Below are 15406 nucleotides of genomic sequence, written 5' to 3'. Positions count from 1 at the left end.
CTTTCAATATTTCCTGTAGAGCTGGCTTGGTGTTTGCAAATTCTTTCAGTTTTTGTTTGTCCTGGAAGCTTTTAATCTCTCCTTCTATTCTCAATGATAGCCTAGCTGGATATAGTATTCTTGGCTGCATGTTTTTCTCGTTTAGTACTCTGAATATATCATGCCAGCTCTTTCTGGCCTGCCAGGTCTCTGTGGATAAGTCTGCTGCCAATCTAATATTTTTACCATTGTATGTTACAGACTTCTTCTCCCGGGCTGCTTTCAGGATTTTCTCTTTGTCACTAAGACTTGTAAATTTTACTATTAGGTGACGGGGTGTGGACCTATTCTTATTGATTTTGAGTGGGGTTCTCTGAACCTCCTGGATTTTGATGCTTGTTCCCTTTGCCATATTGGGGAAATTCTCTCCAATAATTCTCTCCAATATACCTTCTGCTCCCCTCTCTCTCTTTCTTCTTCTTCTGGAATCCCAATTATTCTACTGTTGTTTCGTCTTATGGTGTCACTTATCTCTCGAATTCTGCCCTCGTGGTCCAGTAGTTGTTTGTCCCTCTTTTGCTCAGCTTCTTTATTCTCTGTCATTTGGTCTTCTATATCGCTAATTCTTTCTTCTGCCTCATTTATCCTAGCAGTGAGAGCCTCTATTTTTGATTGCACCTCATTAATAGCTTTTTTGAGTTCAACTTGATTAGATTTTAGTTCTTTTATTTCTCCAGAAAGGGCTTTTATATCTCCCGAGAGGGTTTCTCTAATATCTTCCATGCCTTTTTCGAGCCCAGCTAGAACCTTGAGAATCGTCATTCTGAACTCTAGATCTGACATATTACCAATGTCTGTATTGATTAGGTCCCTAGCCTTTGGTACTGCCTCTTGTTCTTTTTTTTTGTGGTGAATTTTTCCGCCTTGTCATTTTGTCCAGATAAGAGCATATGAAGGAGTAAGTAAAATACTAAAAGGGTGGCAACAACCCCAGGAAAATATGCTTTAGCCAAATCAGAAGAGATTCCCAAATCGTGGGGGGGGGGATAAAAAGAGGTTCAGAAAGAAAAAAAAAAGAGAAAAGAAAAAAGAAACAAATAAAAAAAGAGAACCAATAATGGAAAAAATATAAAAAGGAAAAAAATATATATATTAGATAAACTAGTTAAAAAACGTTAAAAAAGAAAAGGGTAAAAGTTAAAAAAATTTAGCAGAAGAAGAGAAAAAAAAATTGAAAAAGAAAAAAAAATTAAATTAACTGCAAGGCTAAAGAATCATGGGGAGAAAGCCATGAGTTCCGTGCTTTGCTTTCTCCTCCTCTGGAATTCCGCTGCTCTCCTTGGTATTGAAACTGCACTCCTTGTTATGTGAACTTGGTCCTGGCTGGGTTTCTTGTTGATCTTCTGGGGAAAGGGCCTGTTGTAGTGATTCTCAAGTGTCTTTGCCCCAGGCGGAGTTGCACCGCCCTTACCAGGGGCCGGGCTGAATTATCAGCTCGGGTTGGCTTTCGGGAGCTTTTGTTCTCTGAGTTCTTTCCGTAGAGTCCGGAGGACAGGAATGAAGATGGCGGCCTCCCAGTCTCCGGCCTGGAGGAGCCGAGGGCTGGGGGCCCCACTCCTCAGTGCGCCCTCAGGGAACAGCGCCCAATTACTCCCGTCTGCCTGGCCTCCGGCCGCGCTCCAAGCTCACCGAGCCTGCGACCGGTTCAAGGTAAGCCCGAGCTGTGAGCTCACTCCTCGGCTCCGTCTCTGTAGCCGGCTTCCCCGTTCTAATACCTGGGAGCTCTGCGACACTCAGACACCCCGATCCTTCTGTGACCCTGCGGGACCTGAGGCCACACTGGCCCTGCGTGGGCTTCACCCCAGTTAAGCCTCTGGAGTGATGTCCCTCAGCGGAACAGACTTTTAAAAATCCTGATTTTGTGCTCCGTTGCTCCGCCGCTTGCCGGGAGCCGGCCCCTCCCCCCGGGGTCTATCTTCCCGTCGCTTTGGATTCACTTCTCCGCCAGTCCTACCTTTCAGAAAGTGGTTGATTTTCTGTTTCTAGAATTGCTGTTCTTCTTCTCTCCGATCTCCCGTTGGATTTGTAGGTGTTTGCAGTCTTTAGATAAGCTATCTAGCTGATCTCCCGCAACCTGAAGTAGTCTCAGCTGCTACTTCTCTGCCATCTTGACTCCTCCCAGTTCCAATCCCTCTTAACAATCCCCGGAGTTACACTTCTTTAAGGTTGGTATAACAAGCTAGCTTTAAAATGCATGTTGTATTTCAGATGCATTCAATACCTTTTCTCCTATAGGAGTAAAGCTTAAAACAAATGTTTGTGCCTCATACACAGCTTTGGTATTTATAATAACTCTCAGGTCATTCTCAGAGATACAAATATGTACTTTGGGAAATAACGGAGCTTAAATGCAACAAGTAAAACTGTTGCTACCCATGGTGCTTGTTTCTCTTCTTGATTCAAGCCATTTGTTACATTTGACATGAAGTAGAAAGCAACTCTAAAATTTGAGTAATTTTAAAATACACTTGTGATTTTTAAACTTTTATAAAACAACACTTCGATTTTACGTAATGTTCAATTTTGTCATAAGTGATCATAACATGGGCTTAAGTTTCCATGCTTCTGGTTTTCTACTGATATAAGAGGTAGTGTTAACATTTTACATAACATGCAGGGCTGTATTAAGTTTGATGTCAGATGCCGAAGATCTGTAGTCGGTGGACTTTGGTTAAGGTATAATGAGAGCAAGCCTTAACTGGGAGCCTATGAAATAACCACCTTCTAAACGCAGCGTCTACGTTTATAGGAGCTATTCAGTCATGGCAGGTAAATTATCCAGATAAGAGGGTTAATCATCTATTCCAACATTAATATTTATTTTACTAAAATTTTCAAACATATACAAATCCAGCAATAATAGTATAATGAACTCATAGGTGCCCATTGCACCCAAGTTTAAGCAATTACCAACTCTTGGCCAGTCTTATTTCATCTCCATCCTTTCACTCTCCCTCTCCCTGTTCTATTTTGAAGCAAATGTTTAGATTATATCTAAAAGTTAAAAAGCATTAAAGAAATGGTCAATAATACTATCATCTCACTTAAAACATGGTTAGGTTCTTAATATTATTAAATATAGGAAGCTCAAATTTCTGTTTTTTTTTTTTTTTTTTTTTACTTTCTTCAATTATGATTACAGTAAGGTCAATGCACTGAAATTGGGCCATGCAATTGCTCTGTATTAACCTAAAGCTTCCTTCCTCCTCTTTATTTATTTTTTTGCAGTTCAATACTGAAATAACAGAACTGCTTGGTAGAATTTTTTTTACATTCTGTGTGCATCCTTCTTGTGTTATTTAAGATGTTATGCTGTCCCTGAATGTTCTATAAAATGCTCATTTAAAGACTTGATTATGCAGGGGGTTTTAGATTTTTAAAACTTCCTTCATAGGTGATACTGATTACTTGCATCATGAAGCACCCACTGTGTGATTTTTTTTCCCTTTTTTTGCAGCTGTTAGTATTTCATCAATGATTGCAAAATCTTGATGACCTAATTCTAATCTTTTTCTTCATTGCAACACATTTATGAAGAGAAAATCTCCCTCATTAATTTTTTGTTACTTTGAGTTATACTCCATTAAAAAAATTAATGCTTGATATTTTTCCTTCATGCAGTTTTATATATGGAATCTTCCATAAATTATCAGTGATGTTTTCCAAAATTAATACATTCTTAAGGATTTAAAAATATTTAATATTTAAAAATATTGATGAGTTAGTCTTCCATTTTAAAAAAGATAGCCATATTAATATAATTTTAACAATACCAGTTTTAGATGAATGGTTGCATACTATACAATTTTTTTCTACATTGCTAACTCAGAAACACATACCAGCGATTACTCCATAGCATTATATACTAGTTAATAATTATTACTTTAATAAATATGTGTATTTCATCATACAGATATAAAATAACTTATTCAAGTTTCTATTAAGGGTTATTTCTAGTCTTTTGTTATTATAAATTGTAGCGGTCTAGTTCACAGATGGTTGCATATATCTTTCTAATATTTTCCGTGATACTTTTAGGATAGTTTTCTAGAAGACATTGCTATATCAAAGGTTAGATATTTATGATTTTGCTAAATATTGCCAAATTCCCTTCTATAATGGTTGCATCATTTTGCAGTCCCTCCAGCAATGCATGACTGCCCCTTTGCCTTCAGTATCATCAAGAAAATCTGTCTACCTTGGATTTTTGCCAACTTCAGCACTAATTTACTCATTAGTCCAAAGGAAAAGCCAATACTTATTTTTTTTACTAATCTATATGCTTTTCTCTGATTTTCTCTAATTTATATTGTTTGTCATATAAAAGTAATTTCACTTCTTCATGCTGTGAAAAACATGTGATTCTCCATTTATTAATTCTACTACTTCTTTATGCTGCTTCAAGTGACTTCTCCATTTATTCTGAGACATTATTACAATCTCTGCTAAAGTAAACATGTGATTCTACTGACTTCTTTTTATATATTTCAAAACTGTACATGAATACTCTAATTAAATTACTCCAAAGACCATTTTTAGCATATCTGTAATCAGCTCAGGCTTTTTCTGTGGTGTGTAACTGATACAGTTAAATCCTGCTTGTTGGGTTCCTGTGTAGACGATCTGTTCTCATCAGTGTAACAGAGTTTTGACTAAATTACCTTTTGGTATTGCTTTTTTTTTTTTTTTTTTTTTGGCTAAGTTTACAGCCCTGCTTTAGACAAAGAAAGCTTAGATGACTTTATAAAAAATGCACAGAACACTTTAAAACAAATAAAGACAAGGCTAAAACAGTGTTGAATTTCTCAGCTCTTTGTTGGGTCACTAATACAATTTCTGAACATGGCATACACTTTCATTTATTGTTCCGAATTTTAATTTTTTGCCTAAAGCTAGTTATTTTTCCTTAAAATGAGTCATTGATTTACTTTCCCTCAAGCCGAATTTCAGACTCAGACTACCTGCAGCGATATGCTTGTTGTGACTAGAGAATCAGTCAGGGAAAGAAGCCTTTTTGGAACTGTCTATGCAACAATGACTTCTCTCTTTTTTCAATCAGAGAAATATTCCAGACTCCCTTCACTGCAAAGCAAAAAAAGCTAGAGTTCATGAAAAGGTTGATGAAATGGTGTGTAGAAACCAAACATAGTGGCAGTCACTTAGATTTTAGATTTAAGTGCATTCATTTTTAGTAGAAATAAAAATAAAGCCCCGCTGTCCAAAACATCTCAGGTTCTGCCTGAGATTTCATGAGAAGATTTTCCCAAGGAATATGCTTTTATTTTATCAAGGGATAAGTGAGTGACTCTAATTTTTACTTATTCACTATGAAACTGAGTGTGACATACCAATTCTGGTAAGTTTAGTTCAGCAAATGGTGTTGCCATAACCTGAGAGGAACAATATGATGTGTTAGGAAGAATACAGAGATAAATGAGAAATGATCTCTTAGTTCAAGGACATCCTCTCCCCCAAGTTAACTCAGTATCTCCTTTTGATCTTTCAAAGTCCTTTTAGGGCCTGTCCTTTTGCAGTTTGGATAGAATCATTCTGGGGATTGTATTGGAGTTACTAAGTACTTCTTTATTTGTGTATCTCTGAAGTGGGGCTACAATATTTTAAACTCCCAGAAACACATTTCTTTTGGATTCTGTGTCCAAGTTATTCTCTATCTGTACATGAAGTCCAGGCAGGTAAGAAGGAAAATGAAGAGAATATGAAGAGGGGATCATAGGTTGCTAAATCAATACTGGGCTCAAAAAGTCTGGTTAAATATTTTTTTAACACACACACACACACACACACACACACACGTGCATGTGCACATGCAAAGTCAAGACACTTTCTTGAGTTAGTGCCAGATGCTGGAATGTGGTTGAGCCAATGCCCTTAGGAAGGAGAGGATTTGGATGCAACTTTGGACATGTCCTACTCTAAAGAGAGCAAAGAACACCAGGAATTTTTATAGTCTTCAGGAAATACTGTAAAGGGAATCTCCTAATCCAACTATCTTGAAAAATGAAAACGAGAAACGATGTAAGAGTTAAAACTTCTTTTATGTCCAAAAACAAACAAACAAAAACAAACAAACCCCTTCCCCCCTTTTTTTAATGTCTATAGTGGTAAGCCATTTTCTCAGCCTGCCGTAAGGCTTCTCTGTGGGAAATGAGCTGAGAAAGGAAAAAATACAATGTGGATCAAAACTGTGACAGAAAAGGGGAAGTAAAATAAAAATCTCCTTTTCCTGGCTCCAGGGAATTATGGGGACAACAGGGAGCAAAGGGAGGGGAGACATGTGTTTGAGATGTGGGAATCTTGCTGTCATCCCTGTGAAATGAAATCCTGGAACAGAAGGGGCTGCTGTTGTCAGAGAGAGACGCTGAAGCTGGGGACGCTGTGGCTCTCTTCCTATTTGGGATGCTGGCACAGACAAGTGGTAATTATGTTGTGGTGTGGAACAGACCCAAGGCAGTTCTTCAGAGAACAGAGTTAGTCAGGTACAAAGGACCTATTCAGAAGTCAGGAGGTAATGTTAGCTCTCTTTGGTTATAAGATACCAGAGTTACCTCCTTGTCCCGTATCAGGTGGGATACTGAAAGTAATTGGGAGTCTGTGGGCATGCCACGTGTTAGACCCAAGAAGCCCCCACAGCACAGACATGTGTTAGACTAAGTCTAGGGACCTGTGGTGGTCAACAGGGAAGAGAATCAGAATAAGTCTGCAGTGCCAGCGAGAGTACCATAGTAGGGCTCGGTCCAACACAAGGTCTTCCTAAGGCCTTACTGAGTTGACAGGGACAAAAACCACAAGTTATTTCAAGCAGATGATAAGCAGCAGGAACCAATAGGATGCCCAAAGATGGGAACTCCTGTAACAATGCTTCAGAAATGCCAAACAACACAGACACAAGAACCAGCACAAGGCAAGTGTATTTCCTTTCTGCTAATGCTGTGAAGTCAGACCTCAATGCCTTCTCTAACAAGGAAAGATGCCTTCTTGGAGTGGGGGAAATGTAGAGTGGAGTGTTACTTAGATAGACAAAAGGAAGAGAATGAAAAGAAACTGTTATAAACATTTTACCAGGTTGGGCAAATTCAACATTTATGGAGATCTACTACTTAGAAAGTAAAATCAGTAATAGACAAAAGAAGATAAATTTTATGCACACCTTTAAGTGCAGTATAAATAAACTTGAACCCCAGCAGAATTACATTATAGTTCTTTGTCATTGATTCTGTATACACCAATGGGGTGTAAGTGACTTAAAGGCAGAAAGTTACCTTATTTTTCTTTGGTATCTGCTGTGAATAACATAATTTTGGTCATAAAGAAAATGCTAAAATAGTGTTTATTAGATTGAAATGAATTTACTGCTACCAAGAGCATTTGCTTTGAAATCACGGTCCCCTTGTACTTGTGCTGAACAACCCTAGGCGAAAATTGTGGTATTTTTCCAAAGGTTCTGAATCTTGAAAAATTGGTTCAAAGGCAGTTGAACCAGAGGTATTAGCATGAGCAAAGACATTGAGATAAGAAACAAGTGTCCTTGCAAAATTGTGAGTTCTCTAATTTGGCTGATTAGGAATTATCATTATCAGGATTAAATTCCAATAATAATATTAGCAGTTATAGTTTGCTAAGCACTTTTTCCATTAGCATATTATTGCACTTTGCAATTTATATCCTTCATTTCAATTAACAATCCTGTGGCAGTGGGTATTACTGCTGTATTAATCAGGTTCCAATTAGGAGACAGGAATCACATGGTAATTCAAACATGGAAAGTTATTGTAATATGGGATTGCCTAGTTAGGGGGAAGGAAAACGAAAGAATTTTAGAATAGTGAGTACCAGCAGAAGCTTCTGCTCCTAGCCAGGCTGACATCTCGTACCCAAACAGGAGACAAAGCTGGATGCTTTCCTCCCATGGGACTGAGATGCAGACCTTTTTGAAAAGGCTGCAGCCATGACTTACTGGATGGTAGAGTTGGCTGAGGTTTTCCAAAAAAAGACCCACTATGAATCCTCTTCCGGGGTGATGGGGAAGCTGCCCGTGGAAAAGTTCTGAGCCTCAGAATGCCCTGCAAAGCCAAGGGGGAGAGCTACTCAAAGGGGTGTGCGGAGTTGGTCGTACCTTCTGTGTAGCAGCTCAGCAGTGTGCCAAGGAAGCTCCTCTTTGAAAAGTGCTGCCCCCTGCTGGTCAGAGGTGCTATGGCTGTCTCGTGATGTAGGGTGTGGGTACCTCCAGAGTCCTCTGTGGTTCAGGAACCTGGGAGAGAGGCTCATCAGAACCAGGAAAGAAACTCCTATCTCTGGTGTCCCTCTAGCGCCCTCTACTGATAAAGCTTGACATCATGTCCTTTGGAAAAGGAGGAACCAGTGTCTAGTAGCGGACAATGAAATGCAAATTTGCCATTGAAAACCCATCTTGTTTACTTTTTACAGGTTAGGAATTTGAGTGTCAGATTTTCGTGACTCTGAGTCATACAAATGATCAGCAATGCTTGGAATTTACACACTTGCGTATTTAGTTTTCATTATATGCAGCTGTTCTAGAAGATTGATCTGACAAGTGTGTAGAATACGTTGTAGTGGGAGTGAGGCTGGGGCAGGATTATCTAGTAAGCTGTTACGGTGAGCCATGTAAAAGAAAATGAGGACTTGTGCAATAGGTAACTTTTGTGTAACTTCTGGATTTTCTAAGTTAAGCTGGTTAAAACAAGAATTCGGTTGTTTGAGTGTCATATGGTAAAAACAATTGACAGGAAAATGCTTTTATCCTTATAGACTCATTTAAAGGATATAATTTAAATGTATACAAAGAAACAACTTACTATATGTAGATTGTTCTCAATCTAAATTTTGCATTTCACATGTATCTCTGTTAGAGGTTTTCAAAGCCTCAAAAGACTGCGTGGTATAGATAATATCATCTGATGGGGTGGACGTCCCTCAGCATTCCCTTCAGGAATTTTTAGACGCTTCTTATCCTTCCCAAAGGCTTTGGAGTCTCCAGCTATATGCTAAATTGCTTACTCTAGGTCTCAGTAACCGTGGGCATCCTCAGCAGTACTGAGTGCTCAATGGTCATTTTCCCAGGCTGACGTCCTTGGCTGTGCCCATCCCTCGTGAGTCCATGTTTCAGATCTGTCTGAGATACATCCAAACAACTAGCTATTCCTTTTCTCCATAAATTATATGGACTTTTAAGGGAAGTCTGTTAGAATCCCAATTGTCACTTGGAAAATGCAAGGATTTATAGAATCTGTGTTATACTGGGTTTACTACCGCACTCTGTCCCTTTTATTAAACTCATTCTTAGAACTTAGCCACAGGACTGCTTTTTCCTTGCCAAGCCTCCCCTCCACCCCGCACTTCGGACTAATGGGCAGTGTTGTGTAGCAGTTAGGATTATGTTTTGGTTCTGAGAATGCACCATGCAGACCTGCAGGTACAGAGAGCAGAAGGAGGATAACTAACCACAGGTCCCACATGTTGTGCTCGGAAACCCGTAGCTGCATTTGCACCGAGGCACTCTTTATACTGGCCATTCCTGCTTAGTGTCTGAGCACAGCAGGGAGATGAGGGGAGGCTCAGTCTTGGGACACAGGGCACTCCTATGAGGCTGTCTTTGACCTATGGAGTTTGACAGCGTTGGCAAACCTTCCTTAATCTGCCCTGCATCTAAATCACTCTGCTCCCTCCATTTTGTTTTCTCTCTTTCACTTCTCTAGAGATTTGCTTAGTGGTGTGACAGCTCTCCCACCCTTTCTGGCTTTTTCTCCATTTCTCCACAGGTATTTCCCCAAGTAAAATCTTTGGATTTTTAATTCTATCTTGGTATTTGCTTTTTGGAGCTTTTGAATGAAGTTATCTGTAGATTCTGTTGGTTCAAACCTGGGCTTGGCCATTTACTGTCTGTCAGTTAACCTCTGTGTTCCGCAGCTTAGGTATATATAATATGGGAGTAATTAATTATGTACTTCATGGGGTCGTAAGGAATAATAACATTCATATGTATATATAGAAAATTATAAAAAAAATGAATGGTAGCTGTTATGTTCTTCTATTCCTGGCACAGTTTACTGTATAGAAATCTAGGTGAGAAAATTTTACATGAGCTGTCAGAAATTTTTCAACTCCTCTTGTTAAGTGCCTCTTGAATTTATGCAAAAAATGCAAAAAATTATTAATGCAAAAAAAGGAAGCCACCATATCTTAGGATGTTGAAGGATAAAAGCAGAAAATGAGAGGAGTATTCATGCTGTCCATATATTGTTAGCACAGCAAACCTAGCAAAAATTTCCACATGCACAGCTTAAAAGGCTCCATTTTGCTATATTTAGATACCAGAGGTGAATAACAAGATACAATAAATTACAAGAATCAGTAGGACATCACTGAAGGCTGGGGATACCTTGCATGTAAATGAGATGTGTGAAAGATAAGAGGAAACAATAAGCAGATATTAAATGAACAATAACTAAGTTCTTGTGCATAATCTTATTTTAAATGATACTTATTAAATGCATGTGCAAAAATTTATTTGATTTTTTTTCCTCTGGAATCTTAATATAGCATTGTATCTAGAGACAACTATCCTGGAATGGTATCATATGATCCAATCATACATTGTACTTTTTAAAGAATTTTCTTTCTCTCTCTCTCTCTCTTTTTTTTTTTTTTTTTTTTGGTGGGTGGGGGGCAGAGAACAAGCAGGCAGGGGTAGAGAGAGAGAGGGAGAGAGAGAATCTTACGCAGTCTCCATACCCAGCATGGAGCCCTACGTGTCATAACCATGAGATCATGATCTGAGTTGAAATCAAAAGTCAGACCCCTAAGCAACTGAGCTACCCAGACACCGCAGAGAATTTTCAAATAAGTGATCTTAATTCTTACAACCACATGAGAGGTGATAGAATAAATACTAACAGTTTTATTTTCTATCAGGATAAACAGATGAATGAGCCTGTAATGACCTCATAGAGGACACTTTGCTCATTCCTCATTTTATAGTTAAGTGGGATTCTAAGATCTGATGAGGAATTGGTTAAGTTTAGTATTATCATTTAGAATTACTAGATCCATTTATATTTCTTGAATACCACATTAATTGGGTCTTACATGGAACCTCTGAGGCTTTTTAAATGTGATGAAACAGAAATCACCCTGGACTTTGTCCAACAAATTGAACTGAGCAAGAAAGGAGTGTTCTGGTATATTTGTCCAAAGACACTTGATATGGTGACAAAAATGGTTTCCAAACCGTCTGTGAGATCTTATTCAACTAACATCCCTAAAATCTATATCTATGTGCTCAGTCACATGGTTCCCATCAGGATTCTGTCCAAGAACAAGCCGTAAGTGAGCCATATGGATTTTAGCCTCTCTTGGTGAGCAAGAAGGTGTTCAATTGCACAGCTTAGAGTTTCTACAGAGGATGGCTGCCACATATGCAACAGATGCAAACTCCTGCTGGATCCTTCCGTACATCCGCCTTGAAAATGAGTTGTAACAGGGTTTTTATTTACAAAAGATAGTAGGCTTCCCTGGTCTTTGACTCTAGAGCAAATGATGATGATCTCCTCTCCTATTTTAATCTTCCCATTCTCCCATTTGGGTCGAAATAAAGACATCAAATATGGTGAAGAATGAATACCTGAGAAAGGAACAAATGTCACATAATTACAGGCCATTGGTCTACTTTTTAATTTAATTTTGGTTAAAAGTTTGGTTTTCTTTTGAAGCTTCAAGATCCCTGTGTTTTACTTTAACCATCTACAGAAGGAAGTAAAAATGTGATTTTTGAGCAGAATGGTGTTTTCTTTTTTTTTTTTTTTTAAAGATCTTATTTATTTATTTGACAGACGGAGATCATAAGTAGGCAGAGAGGCAGAGAGAGAGAGGAGGAAGCAGGCTCCCCGTGGAGCAGAGAGCCTGACATGGGGCCTGATCCCAGGACCCTGAGATCATGACCTGAGCTGAAGGCAGAGGCTTTAACCCACTGAGCCAGCCAGGTGCCCCAGAATGGTGTTTTCTTGAACTTGCCATACAATTGATGAGGGCTACCAGATTAACTATTGTTTCATTATTTTTCCTTCTGAAAGATACTGATCCAGTACTTGATAAAAGTGCTCTAGATTATTAACTCAGCCCGATTCTTGGCTCTGTGTCTACTAGCAGAAGAATCCCTAGTATGTATAAGAAAAACTTAAGATTTTTTTTGGTTCAAAATGCAACTCCCTGGGTCCCAATTTCAGAAGTTCTGATCTGGTGTATCCTGGCAGCATCCAAGAATCTGCATCTAGTGAAGATGCTAGGTGGTTGATGCTAGAAGACGGGCACACACTTTGAGAAAAACTGGTCTGATAGGTCTGTTTTTATGACAATTTAGTAGTCAAACCGTCTCTCCCAAGGGACTGCTTTGGTTATACATTTATAGCCAGTTGAAGGTTTGATAAAAACAGCTGAAGAGTTCTGAATAGTTCTTAATTGTAAAAAAGCCAATTAGCCTTTCAAAGGACAGATATAATAAATTATGGACTGTAACTTATTTTAATAGCCACAGATCAAATGGACAGCACCATGAGGTATAAGCAATATAACTTAATTAACATACTTGAGGACCTTTTGAATCCATCAGGTTTTCCCCATCCTGTTCCTTCTTCCTTAATCTCCATTTCCTCTTTTTACATATATATGAGTTTATATGAGTGTGTGTGAGTGTTTGTATACACTTTTTTGAATAGATTATCTATGTCTTTTCCTCATCTTTTCTCTCATTTTATGTTGAACCTCCCCAAACTTTTCTTTCACTTCCATAAAGTTGTTATTTTTATATCCCACTCAAATCTACTCCTTTTTGTTTTCTTCTCTCTTTACAGTAAGGTATCTTTCCACCTTATATCCATGCCGTCTCCTGAAAAAAAAAAAAAATCTCTTTCTGGTAACATTCCAAATGAGTAATACCGTTCCCCTTTCTTCTCATCCTTGCCAACATCTGCCATTTCCTGTCTTGTTAATATTAGCCATTCTGACTAGTATGAAGTAGTTTTGATTTGTATTTCCCTGATACCAAGTGATATCGAGCACTTTTTCATGTGTCTGTTGGCCATTTGTATGTCTTCTTTGGAGAAATATCTGTTCATGCCTTCAGCCCATGTCTTGATAGGATTATTATTTTTTTTTGGGGGGTGTTGAGTTTGATAAGTTCTTTACAGATTTTGGATACTAGCCCTTTTTTAATTTTTTTAAGATTTTATTTATTTGACAGAGAGAGATCACAAGTAGGCAGAGAGGCAGGCAGAGACAGAGGGAGGGAAGCAGGCTCCCTGCTGAGCAGAGAGCCCAATGTGGAGCTCGATTCCAGGATCCTGAGACCCTGACATGAGCCGAAGGCAGAGGCTTAACCCACTGAGACAACCAGGTGCCCCTGGATAGTATCCCTTTATCTGATCAGACATTTGCAAATATCTTCTCCCTTTCTGTTGGTTGCCTTTGAGTTTGGGGAACTGTTTCCTTTGCCATGCAGAAGCTTTTTATCTTGATGAAGTCCCAATAGTTGATTTTTGCCTTTGTTTCCCTTGCCTTTGGAGATGTGTCTAGCAAGAAGGTGTTGTGGCCAAGGTCAAAGAAATTGCTGCCCGTGATCTTCTCTAGGATTTTGATGCATTCCTATCTCACATTTAGGTCTTTCATCTATTTTTAGTCTATTTTTGTGTATGGTGTAAGAAAATGGTCTAAGTTTCATTTTTCCACATGTCATAGCCCACTTTCCCCAGCACCATTTATTGAAGAGGCTGTCCTTTTTCCATTGGATATTTTTTCCCGCTTTTCAAAGATTAGTTGACTATAACTTGAGAGTCCATTTCTGGGTTCTCTATTCTGTTCATTTGATCCATGTGTCTGTTTTTGTGCCAGTACCATACTGTCTTGATGATTAGAGGTTTGTAATGGAGCTTAAAGTCTGGCCTTGTGATGCCACCAGCTTTGGTTTTCTTTTTCATCATTCCTCTGGCTATTTGGGGTCCTTTCTGTTTCCATACAAATTCCAGGATTATTTATTCTAGCTCTGTGAAAAATGTTGATATTTTCATAGGGATTACATTGAATATGTAGATTTTCACCAAGATACTAGCCAATAAGATCCAATACTGCATTAATAGATTTATTCACCATGACCAAGTGGGATTTATTCCTGGGCTGCAGAGGTGGTTCAACATCTGCAAATCAATCAATGTGATATATCACATTAATAAATGAAATGAAAAGAACTATATGATTTTTTTAATAGATGTAGAAAAAACATTTGTCAAGATACAGCACACTTGGGGGAGGAGTCAAGATGGCGGAGAAGTAGCAGGCTGAGACTACTTCAGGTTGCGGGAGATGAGCTAGATAGCTTATCTAAAGATTGCAAACACCTACAAATCCAGTGGGAGTTCAAGAGAAGAAGAATAGCAATTCTAGAAACAGAAAATCAACCACTTTCTGAAAGGTAGGACTGGCGGAGAAGTGAATCCAAAGCAACGGGAAGATAGACCACGGGGGGAGGGGCCGGGTCCCGGAAAGCAGCGGAGCAATGGAGCACAAAATCAGGAATTTTAAAAGTCTGTTCCGCTGAGGGACATAGCTCCAGAGGCTTAACTGGGGTGAAGCCCACGCGGGGTCAGCGTGGCCTCAGGTCCCGCAGGGTCACAGAAGGATTGGGGGTGTCTGAGTGTCCCAGAGCTTACAGGTATTAGAACAGGGAAGCCGGCTACAGAGACGGAGCCGAGGAGTGAGCTCTCAGCTCGGGGTTACCTTGAACGAGTCGCAGGCTCGGTCAGCTCGGAACGCAGCTGGAGGCAGGGTGACGGGAGTAATTGGGTGCTGTTCTCTGAGGGCGCACTGAGGAGTGGGGCCCTGGGCTCTAGGCTCCTCTGGGCCGGAGACTGGGAGGCCGCCATCTTCATTCCCGTCCTCCAGAACTCTATGGAAAGAACTCAGGGAACAAAAGCTCCTGAAAGCAAACCCGAGCTGATAATTCAGCCCGGCCCCTGGTAAGGGCGGTGCAACTCCGCTTGGGGCAAAGACACTTGAGAATCACTACAACAGGCCCCTTCCCCAGAAGATCAACAAGAAATCCAGCCATACCAAGTTCACCTACCAAGGAGTGCAGTTTTAATACCAAGGAGAGCAGTGGAATTCCAGAGGAGGAGAAAGCAAAGCACAGAGCTCATGGCTTTCTCCCCATGATTCTTTAGCCTTGCAGTTAATTTAATTTTTTTTTCTTTTTCAATTTTTTTCCCTCTTCTTCTGTTAAATTTTTTTTAACTTTTACCCTTTTCTTTTTTAACGTTTTTTAACTAGTTTATCATATATATAT

Source organism: Lontra canadensis, unplaced genomic scaffold, assembly GCF_010015895.1.
Source record: "Lontra canadensis isolate GAN:19392208 unplaced genomic scaffold, GSC_riverotter_1.0 scaffold4, whole genome shotgun sequence".
Classification (NCBI taxonomy): domain Eukaryota; kingdom Metazoa; phylum Chordata; class Mammalia; order Carnivora; family Mustelidae; genus Lontra; species Lontra canadensis.
Note: the sequence above shows the minus strand (reverse complement) of the source record.